The sequence below is a fragment of the Physeter macrocephalus genome, chromosome 21, assembly GCF_002837175.3.
Source record: "Physeter macrocephalus isolate SW-GA chromosome 21, ASM283717v5, whole genome shotgun sequence".
Classification (NCBI taxonomy): Eukaryota; Metazoa; Chordata; class Mammalia; order Artiodactyla; family Physeteridae; genus Physeter; species Physeter macrocephalus.
The window spans coordinates 46,616,236-46,624,066 of record NC_041234.1 but is presented as its reverse complement, the minus strand read 5'-3'; positions in this window follow the sequence as shown (position 1 = coordinate 46,624,066).

Here is a 7,831-nt window from a genome sequence, read left to right as displayed (position 1 = left end):
CCATTGCGGAGCACAGGCTCCGGACGCGCAGGCTCAGCGGCCATGGCTCACGGGCCCAGCCGCTCCGCGGCATGTGGGATCTTCCCAGACCGGGGTGCGAACCCGCGACCCCTGCATCGGCAGGCGGACCCTCAACCACTGCGCCACCAGGGAAGCCCTAAAATTACATTTAACAACAAAGTAATGGTTTGAAATCCATGTCCCTGGAAATAAGAGGGTAAAGACACACTTCTAATCTGGTCAAAGACAAAATCAGATTGAAATTACAAATCAATACAAGATGAAAAACAATAAGATCTATATATATCAATACCAGTGAGTTGTAGCCAAGTAGTACTCAGAGGAAAATGCATGGTCTTAAATGCATTTATTTAAAAAAAACAAGAAATATTGAAGATAAGTAAATTAAGCTATTAAGAGCTAAGAAAAAAACACTAATAAGCTAAACAAAAGTAAAAAGAAGTAATTAATAAAGATAAAAGCAGAAATCAATGGAAGAAAACACAAAAAATAATTGAACAATAAATTAAAAACTGGTTCTTTGAAATGATCAACGAGATAGATGAATGTTCTTTCTGATAAAGAAAAAGAGAAGTAAGACATACGTAATAATAGGAATGAACTTCAGCTCCAGAGAAAATTGTTTTATTTTACCAATAAATTTGAAAACCTGGATGAAATCACTTGTTAAGAAATCATAAATCATCAAAATTTTCTAAGTAGTATAAAACTGGTTAAACAATAACCATAGAAGGAATTGAAAGTATAGTCAAAGATCTACCTGTAAAAGTTGTGATAGACAGCTTCTAAAATGGCCCTCAATAATCCCTACCTGCTCCTATTCACACCTTTGCTTAAGTTCCTTTCTTTGAGTATAGACTGGACCTTGTGACTTGTTTTTAGTAAATAGATTGTGGCAAAAGTGACAGGGTTGTCACTTCCATGATTCAGTTAGAAAAAGATTAGGTCACTTCTGTGTTGCTGGCACTCTTTGGTTTTTCCTTGCTGGTCTTGATGAAGCAAGTTGCTATGTCGTGAGCTGCCCTATGGAGAGGTTCACATGGCGAGGAACTGAGGAAGTCCTCTGGCCAACATCCAATGAGGAACTGAGGTCCTTAATCCAACAACCCACAAGGAACTGGATTCTGCCAACAGCCACATGAGTGAGCTTGGAAGTAGATCCTTCCCCAGTCAAGCTTTGATATGACTGCAACCCCAGTCAACACCTTGACTGTAGATTGTGAGAAACCCTGAGCCAGAGGTATCTAGCTAAACTGTATCTGGTTTCTTGATCTATAAAAACTGTGAGATAATAGATATCTGCTGTTTTAAGCCACTAAGTTTTAGGATAATTTATTGTACAGCAACATATAACTAATACAAATATAGACAACAGATATCTTTGTTATATAAACTGTTTCTGAGCATAGAAAAAGATGGACAGCTATCCAACTCACTATAGGAAGTTAGCATAACCCTGATTCTGAAGGTGGACAAAAACAAGATATGCAAAGAATATTACAGCTAATCACACCAATGAAGAAGCCATAAATAAATATTTAGTAAACAAAATCTAACAACATGTTAAATGAATCATAAATCTGTAGAATTTACCACCAAGAAAGCAATAGTTTTTAATAGCATTTAGTACTTATTATGTACTAAGATCTGTTCTGGGTTCTAGTTTGTTTATATAATATATATTTTGTGTAATAAATGTATGTATGTATGTATGTGTGTATGTATGTATTTATTAATATTTTCTGCATAACAGCCTCATGAGGCAGCATCTATTGGTTAGAAAACAGGGTAGAGGTTATGTAAATTCACAGCTAGTAAGTGGAGGAAAAGCTGGGATTTAAACCCACCTCCCAATGCTGATCAACATCAGAAATATATATCAAGTAATTCACTATATTGTCATATTAAAGGGGAATAATTACACCATTACTTTAATAGATGCTTTTTTAAAAAGTTATAACATTGAATACTCATTTCTTATTAAAACAAAACAAAACTCTCAGAAAACTGGATGAAACCAAAAATTTACAGCAAACATCACATCACACATAGTGGTTAATTATTAGACGTTTTCTTACCAAAATCAAGAACGAGACAAGGTTGCCCACCATCACCATTCTTCTTCAACACTGTACTGAAGATCCCGGCCAATGTAATATGGTAAGAAATATAAATCAAAAAGGATAAATATTAGAAAATAATATATAAATTATCACTATCTGTTTGGATGATATTATTGTCTACCTAGAAAATCTAAGAGAAACAACTGAAAAATTATTAGAACAAGTAAAAATTCAGCTTTACCAAACATATTAAAACATTAATATTTAAAAATCAATAGATAAGCCTCAACTATTTGGAGATTAAACAACACACTTCTAAATGACACGTGTCAGTCAAGGAAGAAATGTAGGGCAATTTAAAATTTTTTTGAACTAAATAAAAATGAAAATAAAGCATATCAAAATTTTTGAGATACAGAAAAATTGGTAGTATGAGGAAAATGTGTAGCTTTCAATGCATATAACAGAAAGGAAGAAAAATCTAAAATCTAGAATCTAAGCTTCCACCTTAGGACACTAGTAAAAAGAGGAGCAATTTAACCTAAAGAGACAAGAACAGAAATAATAAAAATTAGAACAGAATCAATGAAATTGAAAAATGGAAAACAACAGAGAAGATCAACAAAACCAAAAATTGGTCCTTTGAAAATATCAATAAAATTGCTAAACATCTAGTCAGGCTAACATGAGAAAATGCAAAATTACAAATATCGGAAATGAAAGAGGGATTACCACGGCTGAACTCATGGACATTCAAAGTATAATAAAGAAATACTATGAAAAACTCTATGCCCACAAATTTGATAACTTGGATGAAGTGGAAAAACACATATCTGATAAAGGGCTTGTATCCAAAATACACAAAGAACTCAAAATGAAAAAAATAAAACAAACCAATTAAAAATGGGTGAACAATTTGAACAGACAGCCTCATTAAGAAGATCTATAGATGGCAAATAAGCATATGAAAATATGTCCAACATCATATTTCATTAGGGAATTGCTTAAAACAACACGACACACCTAATAGAATGGCTAAAATTCCCAAACTGACCATACCAATTGCTGATGAGGATGTGAAACAATAAGACCTCTCATTGCTGCTGGGAATGCATAGCTTGGCAGTTTCTTACAAAGCTGAAGATTGTCTTAGCGTATAATCCAGCAATTGCACTCTTAGGTATTAACTGATTTGAAAACGTATGCCCACACAAAAATTTGCACACAAAGGTTTAGAGCAGCTTTTTTCATAATTGTCCCAAACTGGAAGCAACAAAGATGTTCTTCAACAGGTGAATGGAGAAACAAACTGTGGTACATCTCAACAATGGAATATTATTTTGCTAAAAAGAAATGAGTTATCAAGCCACAGAAAGACATGGGTAAATCTTAAATTCATATTGTTAAGTGAAAGGAGCCAGTATGAAAAGGCTACATACTATATGATTACAATTATATGACACTCTGGAAAAGGCAAAGCTATAGCGACTGTCAGATTAAAAAGGTCAGTGGTTGGCAGGAGTTCAAAGGGAGAGGGTAAGAGTTGAATAGGTGAAGCCAGGGGACTTTTAGGGTGGTGAAAATACCTGTCTGATATGTAGTGGTGGATATATAACTGCATTTTTCAAAGTCCATAGAACTTTACAGCCCAAAGAGGGACTCTTAATGTATGCAAATTTAAAAAATCATTTAGGAGATTGGGGATCCCAGGATGGAATGCAGAATGTTACAAGAGAATCTAACCGTACTGAAAACATATGAAACAATTTCACTGAAGGACAATGAGGGGAAAAGGTATTGACCACAGTAACTTTGGAAATCAGCATAGTCTGTAAGACAATGTAAACACACAAAAAAACAACAAAAAACAACCCTGTACAAAAGCACTATACTCCAGTTGATAAAGTTGTTTCCCGCAAGGGTATATGGGTTAACAATTCTAATACCACTATACATGTATAGTGTATGGGAATATATATATATATACCCCAATATATATATACTGTACTCCCAAATGGTACAATATGGAAAGGGGGGAAAGTAACTTTACAGTGGAGAAACCTGGAGTATCTTATTGTTTCACAGCCTCGTCAGCAATTGGTATGGTCAGTTTGGGAATTTTAGCCATTCTAATAGGTGTGTAGTGTGGTAATCATCCATGTGGTAATGGATTAGAGTTGAGGACACCAGTGTGAACTCATGTTTAGCTTGATATATAGATCTGGATGGTTACCTATAGAAATATTTATAGATATGTGTATACACATGGGTTAGTATACACACAGGTATTTCTTTGTTCTGTCAGCTGCAAGAGCCTAGAGGCAATGATACTTTGGTAGCAAAGTGCCCAGATCTTGTTTTGTAATACCATCCTCCAATAAAAGGAATCAGGGATCCTTGAAGAAATGGCTGATTTCAGGGCTGGTGCAGGAATTATACAAGATAAACTGGGAGCATCTTATAGTATCAGAAAGTAAGGTAGTACCAAAAAAAAAAAACCCACAAAAACCCAAAACAAGAAAGCAAAACCCGCACATTGTTGGGGGGATGTCAAAGGAGCACAAGAGCCAACTATAAGAGTGACCAATGGACAAAGTAAAAATATGAGCAACAAAACAAAGAAAGTGGTATTGGATTTTACAACTCAAAGTATAAAATGAATATCTATGAGTCCATACTGATAGATATAATGACTGAATAAATTAATAAATGGAGAGGAGAGAAATCTCTTGTGCACAAGAATTCCGAATATTTTACATAAATACTCTGCCCTCGAGGAAATGGATCATAGCTCCCCACACTTTAAGTATGGGCTGCCCATAGTCATTTCTCCCAAAGGGTACAGTATGGAAAGCGGGGAGAGTAACTTTACAATGCGGAAAGCTGACAAACATAAGTCAGCTAGATGGTCACAGTTAACATCAACAGTGGTAAGTCTTATTAATTGTTCCCTTTATATGTTGAATGAAAATGGCACTTTACCTCTGTGTGTTTCCTCCCCAAAACATATAACCGCAGTCTAATCAAGAGAAAAACATTAGGTAATTCCCAATTGGGGGACATTCTATAAATATCTGACCAGTACTCCTTGAAACTGTCCCGGTCGTCAAAAACAAGGAAAGTCTGAAAACTGTCACAGCCAAGAGGAGCCTAAGGACACATGACAAGTAAATGTAATGTGGTGTCCTGGATGCATTCCTGCAATGGGAAAAGGACATTAGGGAAAAATTAAGGAATTATGAATAAACTCTGGACTTCAGTTAATAATAATGTACTAATATTGGTTTATTAATTGTAACAAATGTACTGTAGTGATATTAAGTTGTTAAAAATAAGGAAAATGAGGTGTGAGGTATATGAGAACTCTCTTTACTATCTTTGGAATTTTCTATAAATCTAAAACTGTTTTAAAATGAAGTTAATTTGAAAAGAAATCAATAGAACCCAGCAACAACCAACTAGAAATAAAAGAGATAAATGGGCTCCTTTCACAAAAGCAACAAAACTGTAAAATATCTAGGAAAAACCAAACAAGAAGCATGCCAGATGTATAAAAAGAAGACTAAAATTTTACTGAAGAACTTCTAAAGAGATCTAAATAAATGGAGAAACATACATGCTCCTGGATGGGAAGACTCAATATTGTAAAGATATCAATTCTTTCCAGGCTAATCCATAAATTTAATTCAATCACAGTCAAATTCCCAGCAGGAGTCTTAACAGAACTTGACAAATTGATTAGAAAATTCATGTGTGAGAGAAAATGTGCAAGAATAGCTAAGACAATTTTGAAAGGGAAGAACAATGAAAAGGACGACTTGCTTTGCCACATATCAAAATATTTTATACATTTTGGGGAATGAAAAGTGTGTGCTAGGGCTCTTGTTCAAGATGGATAACAATGGGTGTGGCATAAGCTCAGACCAATCAGAATGGACAAGGGCCCTGAATAGCCAATTTAGCCTCAGGCAGGATTACTGGCCTAATAATCAGACCTAGTGCAGGGATAGAGATGTAGAACAAAGCAACTGAATAGAGACCAGAAACACGTCCATGGGTATGGGGTAATCTGGTATTTAATGAAGGTGGCCTTTCAAATCAATAGGGAAAGAATGGTCTATTCAATCAACGGTATTGAGGCAATTGGCTATCCATTTAAGAAAAAAATTGGATCCTTTCTTCACACCACTTAAAAATCAGATTACAGACAAATTAAAAGCAAAAATGTAAAACACAAACTATGAAGCTATTCTAAAAATATTGAAAAGTATGGTTATAATATTGATGTAGGGGAAAATCTTCTTTTAAAGAAACCACGAGAAGCAGAAGCTGTAAATGAAAAAGACTGATAAATTTGATGGCATCAAAATTCTGAAATGTCTATGTGAGAATAGACAACATAAACAAAGTTAAAACAAGTGACAGACTTGGAGGAATGATTGGCAACTTTTATTCACAGTGGTCTTCCTCCTGTTCCTCTATCACTCCTTTTTTTTTTTTTCCACTTTAGCACATCTACAGTTGCTATTTCTGGTGTCCGAAATGGTACATCTGTCCCCAAATCCTCCTGAGGCCTGAATGACTCAAATTTCACCTTCTCAGAGAGGCCTTCTCAGACCACCAATCCAAAGAAGCCACGCCCACACTTCACAATCCATCTTGTCACCTTCTTGCCTTTTCCTCAGAGCACTTACTCTTATCAGAAAGCAGCGTGTCTGTGTATTTGTTCACTTGTTCTCTGGCCCCACTTAGATGTGTGCTCCGTGAGAGTGAAGACTTGGCCTATCTTGTTGCCTGCTGTATCTCCAGCACTTACCACGTGTGTGGAATACAATAGGTGTTCAATTAGTATTTGTTGAATGAATTAATGTATGGATCTATAATTTATAATGAACTCCTAGAAATGAATGTTTAAAAAGGTAAGCTGCCCAAAAGAAAAATAGGCAAAGATATGATCAGGGAATTTATAAAAGAGGAATTACAAATATGACCAATAAACATATTAAAAGGTATTCAACCTCACAATGAATTAGAAAAATAAAATTTAAAAAAAAATTTGTGAATGTACATAGTTTGAAAGGCTTATAACAAAAACCAGATCTCTGCCCTAGTACTTTCTATACCCAATTACCTCTCCTTGGAGGCAAATATTTTCATCCCTTTTAGCTGAAAAATATTTTTCTTATCTTCTTCTCCATTATTTCTAAATTATGTTCTGATATATCTTGATTTTTCAGGTTTAGATATCATCTATTGACTTTTCATTCTAGAAGACAAAGGATTTCACTCTCTTCTCATCCACCTGACTACACATAAGCACTTCCCTTCTTCCCATTGTCCTGAGGTAGTTATATCAATCTTCAGTGCTGACATTAACATAACTATAAGCCCTGAGGTGTCCTATGATTACATGCCCTTTATTGAATAAATTTTGTATTTCCCCAGAATTAATAACTGTCTCAATTTTGGTGTGTGTTTGATTGATTTTCTGTGTACTTATAACTAATCCATCGGCAAACTGTCTGCCAGAAGAGTAAATCTCATCTCAGTCTGTTCAAACATCTTTCCCTTGGAAGCACCTCTTCTGGAACCCACCAGAAAAGCAAGATGGTAGAATCACACAGTGACTCTCAAAACTTCTGCTCAAAAGCGGGACATGTCAATTCCACTCACCTTACATTGACCAAAATAAGTAACATGTCCAAATCTGATGTCAACAGTGCAGGAAATATAGACAGGCCTGATGG